The 17,185-nt window shown below is 40.8% G+C and overlaps 1 protein-coding gene across 1 annotated transcript in view; it reads right to left on the bottom strand.

Moving 5' to 3' along the window:
• The window catches only part of LOC115372375 (equilibrative nucleoside transporter 1-like), a 33,835-nt gene extending 26,473 nt beyond the window's left edge, over positions 1-7,362 (bottom strand). The window contains exon 1 of the mRNA XM_030070218.1: positions 7,252-7,362. The gene's annotated coding sequence lies outside the window, so the exon portion shown is untranslated. The remainder of the gene's footprint in view (positions 1-7,251) is intronic.
• Positions 7,363-17,185: the final 9,823 nt, after the last annotated feature.

Here is a 17,185-nt window from a genome sequence, read left to right as displayed (position 1 = left end):
CAGTATCACAGTAATCTGCACTCACGGTCGCTCACCCAAATGTCGCCCACATACCCGCCAACACACAGAAGAAATGGGCACTGTGTCCCTTCAATAAGAGCACGTCACACAGACCCACGTTTCCTCTGGTTAGCAGTCCTAAATTTAAAAGAGGTGGTAAACAACAACAGTCCTGCGAATGTTTTTCTCCACACTGAATGTCAAAGCCTTGATTTACTGATGTCAGCCTAGACTCTGGGGCCATAAACACACACACAACATTGGGACCAGGACGACACTTTACATGCAAATGTACTTACACACACCTAAAAACTATATATTTGAATCATTCATGAGGCTGTAGCAAGATAGATATCAGTTAAACTTGCTTCTTGTAATGGTCAGTTATATTTTAAGTTCACCTACTACTACTACTGTAGGACTACACTCTATAGTGGACTTATTTTAAACCAAATATACATCTACTAACTCAATGTCCGCATAAAAAAAAAAAAAAAAAAAAAAAAAGCCTAAACTTTGTAAAAAAAAAAAAAAAAATGCATGAACACTAAATAAAATCTTAGAGCATTTAAACAGCAGCATTTCTCAGCAGATAAGAGGGAGTGCCAACAGTTTCATAGCAGCCACACTAACATGTTTCTGTTTATCTGCCTTGTGAGCGCAGATATTGAACGATGCCAATTAGCTCAAAATGCCAAATATCAGTCCTATTAATCGGCCGACCGATTAATCAGTCTATCTCTACCAAAGATGACAATTTGTACATTTGAAAAACGACGCTCAGATATAATGTTTAGAGTAGAGAGCATGGAGGCTATGTCAACCACTGGTGGGTTTACAGCATGGCCTACCCAAAAATGAAACAGAACATTTCTTTCTTGCAGCAGAGGGTTAGAATGACGACTAAAGCGGGTACGGGGGCTTGGTCGAGATCCCAGCCCTCCACCCTCTGCCTGCTGTCACACATGCAATCTTCAGAAGCACAGCATGAGTGTCAGTCCTTTCAAACACACATCCGATCTATCGCTTTTTCCAAGCATATAGTGATCATTCACATGGCCTTCACATCTGTATCTGACAGCCAGGCTATTTCACTTCCCTCCTCGAGCGACAGAGGCACACATGAAATACAGCAGGCTCATCGGTCCTTGGGAACGCTGTCCAGGAAAACATTACAGTTACATTGCAGTACATTAACTTTTACAATCCTGATTCCTATTTCACACCATGTTTCCTCCTGTAAACTCTTCCAAGGAGCAAGGTCACTGACCAAAGTCTGATTCCAGCTAAAGAGACTAGATAATTTAAAAACAAAAACATCCCAGGATCCAGGAATAAATTTGCTGGAGGAATCAAGGTCATGAAAATAATAAAAATAGCCCAAGGTTTACGGTTTCCTATAAAATCCCCAGATGCAGCGTTTACTTGTACTCTTTCAGCAGTGATGAACCACCAAAACAAAGACATTAACCACCACTGCAAGAGATAATCTGAAGCTTAAATACACATTGTGATTTAGTCTATTATCTCAAACTGAAACAAGCTTAATCCAAATGTTTTAGCAGTAAATAAACAGCATAAATTTACAGAGGAAAGACTGCAAGTCTGAAAATTCTTCATAGACATCTTTTATAAACTTGCTGCCTTAACTAGATTCAGAACAGCCTTTGAAAAATACAGAAACACACAGCTAAAACAGAAGTTTACCATGTTTTCACATTTTAAGCATTTAAATTTTAGTTAATTTTATCAAGAGGAACTGACAATATTAGCAAAAACTGCAAGTACAAGGAAAATAATTTCTCAATTTTTCTGAGGTTGTGTAATTGTTCAAATAAAATAAAAAGGCAACTCAGAAACAACCTCCCCTCCAGTTCTCCAGCTCTGCAGTGCCTCCTGTAGACTTGACACCTCTTTTATAAACTTGCTGCCTTAACTAGATTCAGAACAGCCTTTGAAAAATACAGAAACACACAGCTAAGATAGAGGTTTATACTCTTCAGCCTTCTACTCTCTCTCCCTCTGGCCCTCATGATATAGTCAAACCTGGCAGCGCAATCCAATAAGTCCAAATTCAATCAGGACCAGTGGACTTACAGATGCTGCCGTGTGTCACATGGCTGAAAGAAGCTGATTGGCTCAGCCAGATTCCAAACTGCTCTTCAGTATGGCTCTCTAAACGTGTCATCAAACTGCGCCACCAGGCATAAGCTGCCTGATTTTCAAGTGGTGGCCACCACAGAGACACACATGCCCTGCATTCCAAATCGCATACTTCTGCTTTTTACTTTTAGTATGTACTGCAGCTGCTCTTACAAAGTATGCAGTGTAGTATGCAGTATGCATGTGTATACATACTACGCTGCCCTTACAAAGTATGCAATGTAGTATGCAGTATGCATACTATTGGGACACACTACATACATCATCCCTGAAGTCCGACCCTCTTGCTCACTTCCACCACCGTCCGTAGCGCCAAAGTTGAATTTTGTTGTCAAAATGCCGGTGCTGTTTCATACTGCGCTGTCGTCTGTCATATTTCTGATCTTCTGTCTGTCACTGACCGAGGTGATTGCAATATGTGTGTCGTGTTGTCTTCCGTATGTGGGCATGGGTTGTACATGCAGCTCAGTCAGTGCGACGTAACCTCTGCTGCGCAAATGGATTGTGGGTCAGAATGGCCAGAGCAGCCTGCTGAAATGCATACTGCGAAATCTGACCAGATGTAGTAGAACCTCCTGGCACTCTTGGCATACTGCATCTGACATACTATGTATTGGGACATACTAATTCTTTTTTTTGCCTACTAAATAGTATGGTAGTATGGGTATTGGAACGCAGGGATGTTTTGTGGACCAAGACCAGTTCCTTATGTGACCTCCTCCTGTTAACAGAGAAACAAATTCAGGAGATTCATGTAGCCCTGAATTGCAGCATGGGGTTCCTGTCTTCGACAAAGTGCCTCGCCCAGCAACATGTGGTTGAGATTTTCATTTCATTTGGTTATTTCAATCAACAGCAATACTCTACACCTGCAACAACGGGGTCGTGGGTCACTTTGTCCTCATGCCTACGAGCCAGAGAAGTCTGAGACACACACCAGCCATGCTTTTTCAGCACTCTGACTGCGGTCGCCTTTTGTGAGTATGAGTCGGCCATGTACTGCCTCAGGCCTTTGACAGCTGGCGTGATCAGAGCCTGTCACCCTGGTGGAAAATTAAACATTGCTTCAAATTTTCACATCCAGTCTTGGTTTTATTGATGGCCAAACTCACAGCCAGCAACCACAGTCCCTTCATACAGTCTGTCCTGACAGGGCTTTCATGTCAGTCGCTGGCTATAGACTGACAGATAAAAAATACATTTTTTTTTCTTAATTAACCAACAATAAAATGACAATATAAGCCAAGGCTCACCTCACTGAACACAGACTGAAGTGTGGTGGTCTGAATAGTACAAACCCTAACAGATGGCCAAATACACAGTCCACTCATCACTTCCACATGGATAAAGAGGTATTTGGGCATTCAGTAGCAAACCAAGCACACCCAGCAGGCCTAGGTAACACTGTAGGTGTCCTAATGTTCTGATATACAAAGACACATAGAGACCAACCAGACTAACCCAAACAAGCCTGCAGACAGCAGTGGACCTTTAGTCTCTGGATTCACTGCCAATAGTTTTCTACTCATAATAAATAATTTAGTCGAGCAATGCCTTAGTCTCTAAGAAAAATTAATAACATTTATTAATGACATTAATGGGATACTTCATTAATTGACATAGGGAAACCTCCCTCTCAGAGAACTGAACAGCATTGGGAGAACAAGGTTATTCAGTGTCTTGCTAAAGAGCACTGCAGCAGGGCCAATGCTTGTGTTGGCAGATGTCAACGCAAGGCCTTGAACCTGAGTACTCTTCTTCTGTGTGCATGGTGTCGCCTTTGGAAGTTTTAAAGTATATTTTCTATACTGCGTGGTATTACATTTGAATTATGCAGTAATTTATTTTGGATTTTGCCTGCTGAGTCTCTCCCTGAGTTTTCCTCAGCACACAGGGACGCCTATAGTCATGAAGAGGGGAGATATGCCTGGCGGTGATCTGCACTCTTCTAGTTAAAGATAAAATCTGCCCAACACTTTGGAAAGAAGTGAACCAGACACCAGGTGCAGAGTGACTAGTTCAGCGTTTGTGGCACAATCCAAACCAAACCAGGTGCAGAAAACCAGCCAGAATGTTATTACGTTGGAGAATAAACAAAAATAAAGTTATTTTTAAGAACTACATTTGTCCACCCAGTGTAAAAGGATCTGCTGTCTTTTTATATTGCACACTGAATGGGGAGCAGTGTGGTGCTAACCCCATTTCAAAATGTCTCTTCCTTTAGTCACAGGCAGCGTGGAGGACTGAATGGAGACGGAGGGCAGCTTCATTCCAAATCAACGCTATGCTCCCTCATTTGCACCATCTCTTAACTGAACTTTCACACATCTGACTACACCTCACATACGTATGTCTGTGTGTGTGTCTGTATCATTTGGGTCACATCAAAGCAGCTTCAGCCTGAAACAGGTCTGTGCAGCAAGGAAAACAAAAGAATTTTTTAAGCATACAGAAATAGTGCTGGGCCACAATAAAAACAAAAAAATAAAGACAGGAAAGACTGGGGCAGGAACAGGAATATATGATTACTCAATAGGGTTGAACGATACGATAAAAAAAAAAAAAAATCACATTGAGAGCAATTTATTTATTACAGATATTGCGACATGATTGACAATTTTAGTAGGAATAAATTTTTGTATCAGAATTTTTAACTTGAACAGAAACACTGAATGATGAATGATGACATTTTTTCTGAGTCTACACCAAACAACCATGCTTTCTTACATCTGGAAAATATGACTTGTAGGCCAGGTAAGCTCTGTATCACCATAATACTGTAGTTACAAAGTTCTGTCACCCATTTTACATTTATCAAAAAATTACGGCTGCTATGATTTAGATATTGCACCTGGCCATGCTGCAGTTTTGATAATATTTCAACTAATTGTTCAACCCGACTTAACACTAAGAGCTGTATACACCTAAATCCTGGGGAGGAAAAAAAAAAATTAAATCACAGCCATGGCAAAAAGAGGAGGGAGCATACAAGGTCACCCAGCCCTTTGTGTTTGCCCTGATTCTCTCCTGTGCACTCCAGACATTTCCCGCCACTCAGAGAGCTCAGCAAACTCCAGCTGCTCGAGTGCTCTGGATAAATGGCTAACTGATGAACTGGCAGTAGCATGCACACTTATCACCATGACTACAGTACTCAATCACAACACCGATGGGTGCAATTTAAAAGACTATTACAGACGAGAAAAAGGAAGTGGCTACACTTCAAAACACCAACCTAATCTAGGCTCACATGGCACTTACCACCAGCTGAACAACAGCAAATCTAACCACCTGGCGTTCATTTACCTTATTGTCGGCATGGCTGCTAATAAACTGAGCTGTCTTGCCTCGACCATGTTCGCTCCATGCCTTGCACATAAGTAGCACTATACTGAGGCAACAGGTGGGGAACTAAACCTCCCATCATACTGAGCAGATGCTCATCTGCACCCACCATTCGTTGCACTCTGTCAGCTGGACGGTGGAAAACAAAGCCACTATTCTGATGCGCTCCTCTCCTTGCTGGAGGGTCAGGCAGAGACACAAATAGCACAGACAGACACGTGTGAAGCCAGGAAACTCACCACCCACTCAAAGCAATAAAGATCCCTTATAATGAATAAGGACTGCAGGAATCCTAGCATTACTTGTGCAAGGATGCGATACAAATATCCAATTACTGGCTCAAAATATCATATAGAAGAAGTCATAGAAGTCAAATAATATGCCACAGGACATGAAAAAAAACAACATAAAAACAATTAAAGTCACTATTGAAAAAGTCTGGTGAAAAAAATCATTAGTTCAGCTAGGAAGGCAGAAGTTCTCACGTTCTAAGAAAAGGGGGGTGCGTGTGTGTTATCAACACATGTCACTGCTGTCTCAAGATGAAATAAAGTGACACTGTCTTTGAAGACCGCAGAATAACCCAGTGAGTTTCCAGAAGTGTCTAATCTACATGAATGTGGGTGAGGCTTTGCTGATTCACCCGCTCCAAATGTGACTGTCTCGGTGGTAGCACACTTCCTCTTGAGTCACCAGTAACTGAATGGATTCTCCCTTCATACTCAAAGCCTTACTACTGCTCATCATGCCCTCCCACATGCTCAGGCCAAAATACCTACAGAGCAACGCACGTGCTTCTTGTAGCAGACATGTGGCACATAATTTGGCAGGTACCACCAATTATAAACCATACTGTCTTATTGCTTTACCACCTTAAATAAAAGCTGGCACACAAGACCACTTTATGACAATATCTCTGGATGAAGGTCTGTTAGACTGGGATAATTTGTCTTGGGGGGAAAAAAACAACATTTGAAATTTTAAAAACTGAATTTGAGGCTGAAAACATAACTTTATGTGGCATCTTTTATCAGGCAAAGTGTAATGAAACAATTTTAAATGATTTTTCCTGGGAGGCGCGTAGGCTTGTGCCAAGCGTCACAACGTTAAGCAGACAGTTAAGACGCAAATTTGATGATATTTTGGTAGAAAAACATTCAAATTCAGCTAGTGACTGTAACGTAATTACAATTAAACGAGTCGAGGACGCGTCCCCGGTAAAATGAGGCAAAATGTCACTGTAACTGAGAATAAAACTACGCCAATCGTTATTTAATTATTATACAGAGATACCATTTTGTCAAAATGCAGTGTGACTTCGCAGGCTAAACGATTTATCACCACAAGCCGGGGACAAACTCAGGACAGAGCATGCTTAAGTTGGCGCTAAATTTAATTCATGCAGCAACAAAGAGGCATGCGGTCATCCAGTAACCAAACACTGCTGTGAGGAAGAAACATACATATTTTTACACACAAACAAGACTACATGTTAGCAAAACGAGCCACAAAATCTCAAGTCTGTCCAAGGTAAATATCATATTTTAACGTTACGCCAAAAGAAAATCTACGTTCGCCGCGTTTTTTTTTTTTACCTTTATGTATGAGAAAACGCGTCTAACCGTCTTTCTTTGAACTGCGGTAAAAACAAAACTACGAACAGTCACCAGACCTCAGAGGTACCAGTCATAAAGAGGCGATAAAACCATTAAAACAGTGTTTATCCATGGTAAAGTTCCCTACCGTGCAGTCCGTGAGAGTGGAGAGCTGTAGTCTGATCCCGTCTGCCCTCAGAACCAACTTCACATGCACACATGGAACCTCACCGCCTACGTAACCCCGTAACGTAGACGCGTGGACCACTCAAATGTCTGTTGTGATTCATTTCAATAAATTTGTGGCTTTCCTACAACTGACATCCATGTTATTGTATGAGGGGGAACTGTTCACGAACATTATATGACATAAATCAATTCTACAACCCCCTTTAAAAAAAAAAAATAAAATAAAATAAAAATTCCAGCATTGATACTTTAATATTGTATGAAAGTGGACAAGCGCGTCTGAATCCACATGTTTCGCTTGGTGAGCAGATTATTTGTTTTCTGTTTTATTTTATTGTTAATGAACTGGCGCTGATCTACTTTGTGCTGAGGAAGTTGATCAGTATTTACAGAGATGGCGCAAGGAAGGAAAGGAAGCAGAGTCATGCGGTTATCAGTGGTCATAACTATCTGGAAGCCACTGTTGCCATCACTTCCAGAAAAGTTTTTGAATCACCTGAGTTGATGGAGAAATATCCTGTTCATTGGATTTATTTATTCACACACACACACACACACACCTTAAAAGCCCCTATGCTGTTATAACTTAGATCAGTTTAATGGTACACAATTCAAAGACAGAGGATCAAGAAACTAAAATGCACAGCTTATGTATGAAGCACTGTGTGTATACATCTAAAAAAAAAAAAAAAAAAACTTCATTTGTGAGTTGTTATTAAGCTACTCGTTGGAAGTCCTAAACAGTTAAGTGTGCATGTATGCGTGTGTGTTACAGGATCCTTTTATTAATGCATCAACCGTCTCTACCACATCTTAGCAGTTTGTCATTCCTGCACAGTCACAAGTCTGCCTTGTGATGTCAACTACAAGCAGCATATAGAGGTCAAAATCAAATTAGTGTGATAAATCCTGCATGCAGAGGCCACACACAGCACAGGGGATGAGGGGGAGAATTAGTGCAGGACTGTGATGCTTACAGGCAAATCACCACTTAAATCAATATGATCCTGTTCAGTTCAGCCACACCCAATAAAATATATTTTTCATTGCACACAGTAAAAGGTTGGACTTTAGCATGGAGTTTGCTGTAGTTGATTATTGTTAAGTCTACCTTGTCTACATAAAATATGTGTGAACCAGAAGAGTCCACACAAAGGTCTTTAAATTTGATGAATACAGTATTGTTATCGGTGTTTTCATACAGTGACATTGCCGTTAATGTGAACTGCCTGCCTCACTTTGTGGGATCTTTTGGTGGTGAACGAGAATGCTGGTAATCATTTTGATGCTGCTGGCAATCATAAAGTCACTTTGTTGATACTGCATTCCATGGAGGAAAGTCGATAAAACACACCCCATGGCACAAATCATGACTGGAAACACTCTTTTATCAGTGACATTAAGTCATGTCAAACATAAAAACAAATGAGCTCACCTCTGATTGTACATACATTGGATGTGCATTTCTATGTACACTACAGGTTATTGATTAAATGTCTATATTATGAAACAAATAAGTTGTTTATCAGACCAAATTTAAAGTCTCTTGGTTGTGCCAATTTGTTGCAAGAATCAGAGTGAGAGCAGACATATGGGGAGCTATTTCCGTCCCTGAACTGCCTGCCGTTGATTCCAATATTAAACGTCACTACATTTCTTCGTTAGTCATACTTTTCCAGAGTGTTGCTGAATGCAGAAACAACATGTGATTTTGGCTGAAGGTCAGCACTGTATTTAACACTCTGCGGCATGTTGTCAAGGACAGAGCGGCCCGAGGGGAAGATGAGAAAGAAACAGGGCCCGACGGGGCTTGACAGCATGCAGCTGTGTGTGTATAACAATCCATTTGAAGTTAACTATTTATTTGATTGCATAACTGCATTATGAGAGGAGTTTTCCCCCATACAAGGGGCTGTTATGAAGGTTCAGCTGCCTCCTTCACGCAAGCAGAAATGCCTTACTAATGACACTTAAAATTCAGTTGTATTAAATATTTTCAGACAGTTAAAAAAGGATGACACATGCTTCCCTGAGTGTTGGCGAGAACCGACACCATAACATCAGCCTGTCTGAAGCAGCTGTGTCTCCATTGAGTCCAGTAGAGTCGATCTGGCAGAGCAGAGGCGTTGATTACGGTCAGTTTTTCTGCTGCCTGAAGAGTCTGGATACGCTGAGTGTGGCTCTCAGTTGTTTACTCATAGAGCCACAGAAGGTATACAGTCATCCACACCCTGTCTCCTCATCTATAATAAGAGTACTGTGGTTTTGGACAGAAACCCACGGAGGAGTGCTGGTCTGACTTCTTCCTCTGTAAACCCAAACCCAAACCCTGTGAGGAGGAGCTGGGTCACAGCACACTGAGGGACCACTGTCTCTCTGCTGAAACGAGGACACAAAACAACACTTCATGTACATTTCTAGGCCAGCCAAATCTATTTCACTACTATACAACTGGCCGCCCTCTCTCCTACTCTGTGCCTACTGCCTGTACCTCCCTTAACCTCAGGCTGGCCTATTGGCTTGTGCAGCCAAAGGGGGAAACCCAGCCAGTGGCTCCGTAGAGCACAAGCCCAGACTGAGATTTTCCACAGGAGAAAAAAAACAAGAGAAAAAGTGGCTAAAGAAAGAGGAAGAAATGGACAGAGAAACAGAGAGACAGAGGGAAGAAAGTAAAGGAAATTCATATAGAAAAGGGGTCAGTGGAGGTGAACTTCCAACAGTGAAAGGAATTTAGTTCTATCCCAGCACGTTCATGGCCGGTTTGAGGCCACGGCTTGATTTCTGGGAGGCAGCTGTGTGATAATGTATCTGCCTGATGAAATGTAGCCAACAGAGTAGCCCCTAACCTGCAGAAGCTGAGCATGTAGCCAAAGCAGAATGATGATAAGCCCAAATTTTCCCACAGTGGCCTGTATCACCTCGACCTATGGCATTATAGATAGACAGAAAGATAGATAGGTAGATACATACACACATACATACGTAGGTGCTTCATTGTCTAAAACTGATCAGAACACTGTCTTGCTTCTCACATCATTACTTAAATAAACGTGCAAAAACATTAAAATGAATTATGAAAGCTGCAAATGCACAAACGCCACAACTGGGAGAAATCTGAACAGCCTCATCCGTTAGCTGTTAGCATGGATTCAGGCATTTCTATTAACAGAGGAGATTCTTATGTCATCAACTCTTTTGCTTCCTGCTAACCCCCAACCGTTCCCTCTTATGCAACTTTAAGAACACAACTTTACAAACTAAACAAACATCACACTTGTCCATGAATGTCCCGTGAAGTCTGTGGCATAACAGGCGAACTATGGGAGAGGAAGAGGGCATAACATGAAAGGGCTGGAAGTGGCTTTCAGACCACATACTGAGATTTAAGAGGACAGCAGCAGAAAACGGAATTCCAATGGATGGCCTCTTTAACCCCTAAATGAGTCATGAGAAAGACTGAGACAAGGGGGTAAATCCCATTTGGGATGAGGAATCATTTAGGGCACCAAGAGATTGGACTCAGGTTTTGGGGGATTAACCCCTTGGTCTTTACCACAGCAACCGCTTCACATCCCAAACAAGCTGCAAGACAGCACAGGTCTGCAAATATAACACACACGTCAGATTCCTCTCAGGACGATCCAAGAATCTGCTAGAACAAAGATGAGAAATTCCACTTGATCCAGTGGAGATCCACCAGATACGAGTGGTGTGATGACACGGTGAACTTCGACACGACTTCAGAATCTGCGTTAGCCCCCACATTCTGCACTCCACTTTGCACTAAGTGTTTCAGTGTGGTGTTATAGCTCACATTCTTCTCACACACCTAGAAAATTCTGCAAAGTGCTGTGTTCACAGCTGTGCATGACGCCCCCTCCTCCATTATGAGCCTAATTCATCAATGTGTTTTGGTATGTGCAAACTTGTCCAAAAAATGAAGCAATGTTTCTTAAGGATCATCTTGTTTTTTTTTTGTTTGTTTTTTTGCATGTTCCCTTTAACACATGTTAGGATCTTGCTTGATAAATGAAGTACAGTGAAACACATTTTCCCCCATCCATAAATGACCACTTTATTCCTTTTGGCAAGAAAACAGAAATGTGATCGACTACAAGGCATAAATCAGATCACAGTGCAACAGGCCAGAAATATGTCACAGATTATGACTTGAATGCATTATTCTGGCAAGCAGTGATTTAATCTTCTGCAAGCTGACATCTATCCATCCATCTCTCTGGATGCTGCATTTTGCTGATGCTTGACATTCTGGATTCTGTGCTTGCCCTGTATGCTGTGTTGCGTATGTGTGCATGAGTTGTTTCAATGTGGTATATCTCCTACTCATGATTGAAAAATTATCCTCCAGTGTTTGAGTTTGCTTAACTATGTTGAGAATTGTGGGTATGAAGTTGGATATAGACCAGAACTGAGAGAGAGTAACAGTAACAGTTGTGTCCCAGATCACAGGGTTGAACCCAGCACTGAAGTGTAGATGAATTTCTTATGTAATGAAAATGCTTCCGCCCCAGTTCTGCTGCAACTCGATTACATTCCTGCTCCATACAGTCATGCTATTGAATTGTATGGGAGGCACAGAGATAAACTGATAAACAAGGAAAATTCACAAATAAATGAAGAAGGATGCCAATTAAATGTAGTCCTCAGATAAAACAGTCCATCAAATTCAAGACTGTACTTATGGATTTGCTTGATTGCTGCACACTATAATCTCTACTAACATGAATGACACCTGTTATTCATGTCAGACACTGATGATGCCATTAGGAAATCTGATGTCCCTGTTGACATTCTCAGCTGCTAATATACTTCTGATCTTATGTAAACTGTAGCGAGTGTAGTAAGTGTTTCTGTCAACCCATGGTGATCACAGGGGAAGAGACTCAAATATAACTTCACCACCTGGATGATTCTGACTCTGACATTTAATCTTATCTCTAAGTCACTCCAAGGATCATCATTATCATTCTTTATCATGGACCAATGAGGGCTCACACTCATTCTGTTGGCTTATCTAGGGGCAGTCCAGTATGATGAAATCCCTTGATATAGCCAAAAATAGCCAATAATTAAACTGAGGTAACCAAGGACAAGCCCTGTTTTTCTTTTAGATTTTGGAGTGCAGCCATTGCCGTGTCCTCTACGGCTTGCTTTCGTCAATTACGCGACTTGTTGGCTCATCCAGAACCCATTACTGGACTGTTCACTCTCGATCACAGTGTGACACGGCACCAGAGACCACACACTGTATTTGCTAAGCCTAAAGATACCAACCCATTAAGCCCTGACTGTTTGTGGGACTGAGTTTGTGCAATCGTTTGCTTGATTCTCTGTTTCCTGGAAGCCACCTGTTGAAGCCATCAGAGGCGCCTAGACACACACGCACGCACACACACACACACACACACACATGCATAGATATAACATGCTTACATGCACAATTTCTCTCTTTCTGTCTCATTCTTTCTCTCACACATGCATACACACTTACAGCAACATACACTTGTGTTTCTTTAGGGACGTTTCCAAAAACTGCCAAGAGTTGAGCTTTAAGTTGGTAACAAAATGATACGCTGATATCTGGCAGCACTCACAGGCCCACAGCACCCATATAGCATCACTGTACATGTCAGCTGATTTTTATGTCCAGAGAGCAGAAACTAACAGTTCGTCTGTCCGCCTGAGGTTCTGACAGCGTTGGAGACGCAAGTTCATCACAGAATGTGGTTGCTATTCTTTTGTTTTGTGTTTTTTTTTCTGTTGTTTTGTTTTGTTTCTGTTTTGTCCCTCTTTTATCAAAAAAGTGTTTGGTCATCACATATATTCGATTCTAAATGTTGGATGATGGTGTGTAAAAAATATTTGTTATCACTCTTCGGCTACATACTTTTAAGCTATCAAATCAACAAAGAAGTAATTAAAACTAAATAAAGAAATTGCATCCGTATTATTAGTAAAGTGCACTGACATTGCTGTTGGAATTGGTAAGGCATTATTGAAAATAAATGTTGAATTATTTAGGCACCCTGTATAATAATAAGCACTACAACATTGTTCTTACTGTGGACGGTGCTCGTGATTTGAACACTTTGCATGTAAGCACAGCGTTTGGTGTCTTATTGTAAGCATTTGGCAAATCGGTTTGTCTCTTTTTGCACGTGGAAACCGAACCAAGGAAATTGTAAGAAACTGTAAAATCCTATCAAGACCAGATTTAGCTTCCTATTGCAGCAATCAAACAAATCTACTCTTATTCTAAGAGGTTTTAAGAGAGCGAGCAAAAGACAAAATGAATGTGATAGTTAATGAACCACAAAATTGAATTGCATGCTGAGGTGGATAGTGCATTTATTCATCAAGTATGTGTACACTGTTTAATGAACATTATAGGAGTTTACAGGGGTACAACTCTACATTAGCACTAATAAATGGTTAATTATATTTATGGAGGGCCGCTCTCAGCTCACACAGGTGGTGTTGAAACACAACAGAGTTTCACCTCAAGTAACTTGTTTATCTCTCATTCAACTGCCAGAAATGCCATGTGACTTTGCTTGTGGCGTTAACAGCTGCTTTTCAGAAAACACACATAGACAAAACAAGGCCCAGTGGAGCAGATATCATGATAAAGTTGTCATTGTAAAGCGAAAAACACAGCAACTCCTTCTCTGTAGATCCTGACGCCTGGGTTCTAAACCTTAAATAAGTACTTTCTACTGAGTCACAACTTTAAACTGCTTTTCTCTGTATAAGTGAAACAATTAGGTGAAAAACTCCTATGCACATGTACATAATGATCTATTTCTGTGCTGTTATTGAAACCATATCCCTTTTCTACTCCTAATGTTCTAGCTTTTGTACAGGCAAGCTGTAAAGTAACTTCAGTCAGTGTCACAGGATTCCTCAGAAGTGTCTGGATTGCATGACAGTGAGACGCCCATGTGATTTACTGCGATGCATCTGTCATGCGCGTGTTAACTGTAACTGTTTGTGTGAGAAACCAGTCAAAGGACACCAAACCTGTTGGGCCTCACCTCTGTGAGATGACGATCCAACAAACAAGACGGATTTGATCTTACATTTCCTGATATTAATCAAAAATCAAATTTCAACATTAGTATGCAAATGCTTTGTTTTGATTTCCATACAAAAAAAATGACTGGGTTGAAATAAAACAGACAAACTGCATTCTCAGACTGAACAGAAGTGGAGCATTTAAGTTTTTATGGTGCTGTTTTCCGTTGTGCAGTGCGGCTGTCTGTCCCCGCTCTGCATGGCAACATGGCTTTGAGGTCAGGATACAACACAATGAAACATGAAACCTCAGTTCGCTGCCTGATATTTACAGAAAAATATAAATCGAGGCAAGTTTTCAAGAACTAACAGAAAGAAAATGTAGCTACAGTATGTGTCAGGTGACATAATTTCATAATTATATATGTTCATAAGTAACAATTTGGTTTGTGGTTTCTTGGGTGAAGTCCAAGAGTCGTGGCTTGGCTCTGATGAAAACATGAAAAAGATGCTAAAATAAACAGAAGCAACATGAGCAACATAATTTAAATTTGAACTAAAGTCCATATTTCCCTAAAATAATTGCTGTCTTGAATATATTTACATAAATTAGACATGTCTGAGGTGAAAGAGTTATCTTAATATCATGACATGAAAACAGCAGGAGTTACACTGGCATGTTTTTGTTCAGGCAACACATAAAAAAGACAGACTAGTTTGGACTGAGCATGGAAAAGGCAGCGAGTGAAGCCAAGTCCTGAGGCCATGTGGTTTCAGAGGTGTAGTTCTTAAGGACAACACCCTCCACTTCAAAACACTCATAGCTGGCACCAGCACAGTGGTGGCTGAGGAATATGGCCTGAACTGTGGTTGTCTGGTGAGTTTAAAGTCGTCTAGTCGGCTTGAGCTATGTCAGAACGCTCCATAACAACACTGAGTCACAAAGCAAACGAAAGTGTGTGTTACGAAGTGTGACTGCCGCTAAAACATGCCCTGTTTAAGACCGTGGAGCTATATCCTCTGGCTAGGTCAACAGGCTCTGCAAAAGGGTCAAACAAGGACATGGAACAAAGAATGCTGTTAGTGAGGAATCTGACCAGCAGTAAAGCGATATTGATCTTTCCCTTTAGATATTTTGACTGTGCAGACCTGAATCGGCATGCAGAGTCTAAATCACAAAAACATGAGGACACAGGATTTTTTTTTAAAAGCCATGTAAATCCATATAACCGTACTTAAGGTTTAACTAAGAATTTTAATGGTGGTGAATAGAGATTGAGAATGGCAGCCTAATCATCCTCAAGGGCAGGTCACAGATGCCATAATCCTTAAGTTTTATCCCTTAATTCATGCACTGTGGATGGTCCTGCCATACAAAAGGACTCTTGATCAGACAGGGTTAAATTCCCCAAAGGCATCTTGGCACCAAGATCATCACCATGACCACCTACTGCTTCTTGGAAATCTCAGTGGTGCTTTAGTCCACAAGGTATAGTCTAAGATGAGTGTAGCAAGAGAGAGGGGCACCAGGAAGAACAGGCTAAACCTTGGAATATTCTGTGTCAAGCTCATATTAAAGATCATATTTAAGTGTAAACTGTCCCGTGCAAAGATAGCAGCAGCCGATTGGGAGTGAGGAATAGCTATCCAATCAATCTGGTTATGCAGAGTTGAACTAAAGAAAGACACTACAAAACATCCAAAGATGTTCACAGATTTTTTTCAAAAAAAGAGAGAGAATAGTTGACTTAGCATGTTAACACTGGCAATTCAACATGTGCTCTTATATGTGGAGGCAATGCCCAGTAATACCACTGTCTCAAACACCTAGTCACCATGTTTCTGATCCATTTAAAAATCCCTACAGGCCTTAAGGAAAACACGGTGACGCCATTCCAAAAGTATTCAGCATACGCGTGTTAAACACAAGTTTGTGTGATATTCATGCAGGGTAGCAGGAAGGACAGAAGTTGGATGACAATATGATGCAATGGCAGACGAGGACCAAGATTAGATCATCAAAATCATAATTATAGTCTTAACATCTGGACCGCCTCCAAGGTGCAAGGTAAACATGAAGACAGGCGAAATGAAAAGGAAAATATCAGCCAGTCTGACTATTTTATCTGTGCAGCTAAGGTGTCCGCTAATATGTGATATGTGTGTGTGTGTGGTTGTGTGTGTGTGTGTGTGTGTGTATGTGTGTTCCTGTGTGTTTGTGTTGTATCTGCCTAAAGTATGAGATAGTTTTTTTTCCCTCCATCAGAAGGTCAGAAAAAGCCCACCTGAGGGCTGAAGGGTGGAGGGAAGGAAAGAGAACAGGATGAGGGAACTGAGGGCCTCCATGACTAATTATGAGGAAATAGCGGATAAAAAAAAAAAAAAAAAAAAAAAAAAAAAAACTGGGGTCCACTTGGCATTTGTCATCGTATCTACGCTAAGATTTATTTTCACCATAAGGCTGAAATTTTAGAGAAGATTTATTTGACAATAAAAAATATCTGGTAGTGTTTCAGCACAAGAACTGAGAGGCTAAGAAATGAGCACTGCACTGGAGGATTACATAACTCCCACAAGTGGGATTGGGAAAACTCACAGAGATGGGCAAAAACATATGATTGCAATTACAGAACTTTGAAAAACATCCGGGCTAAAATTGTTTCATGAGGATATGACTGCAGAGTATTAAAGTTTTAAGTATGTTGCTTTTCATGTATTGCCCACTTTTATTTGAATAAAGTAAACCACCTTCTCAAAAAGGTATGGAGCTTAAACAAGAAGTTTTATATTTTTGTCCAATTTTACTGTAATAACTTACTTGAACTATTCCTAGCATAGCTAATCTTTGAAAGAGAAAT

Source organism: Myripristis murdjan, chromosome 15 (assembly GCF_902150065.1).
Source record: "Myripristis murdjan chromosome 15, fMyrMur1.1, whole genome shotgun sequence".
Taxonomy (NCBI): Eukaryota; Metazoa; Chordata; class Actinopteri; order Holocentriformes; family Holocentridae; genus Myripristis; species Myripristis murdjan.
This window is presented reverse-complemented; position numbering and strand designations above follow the sequence as displayed.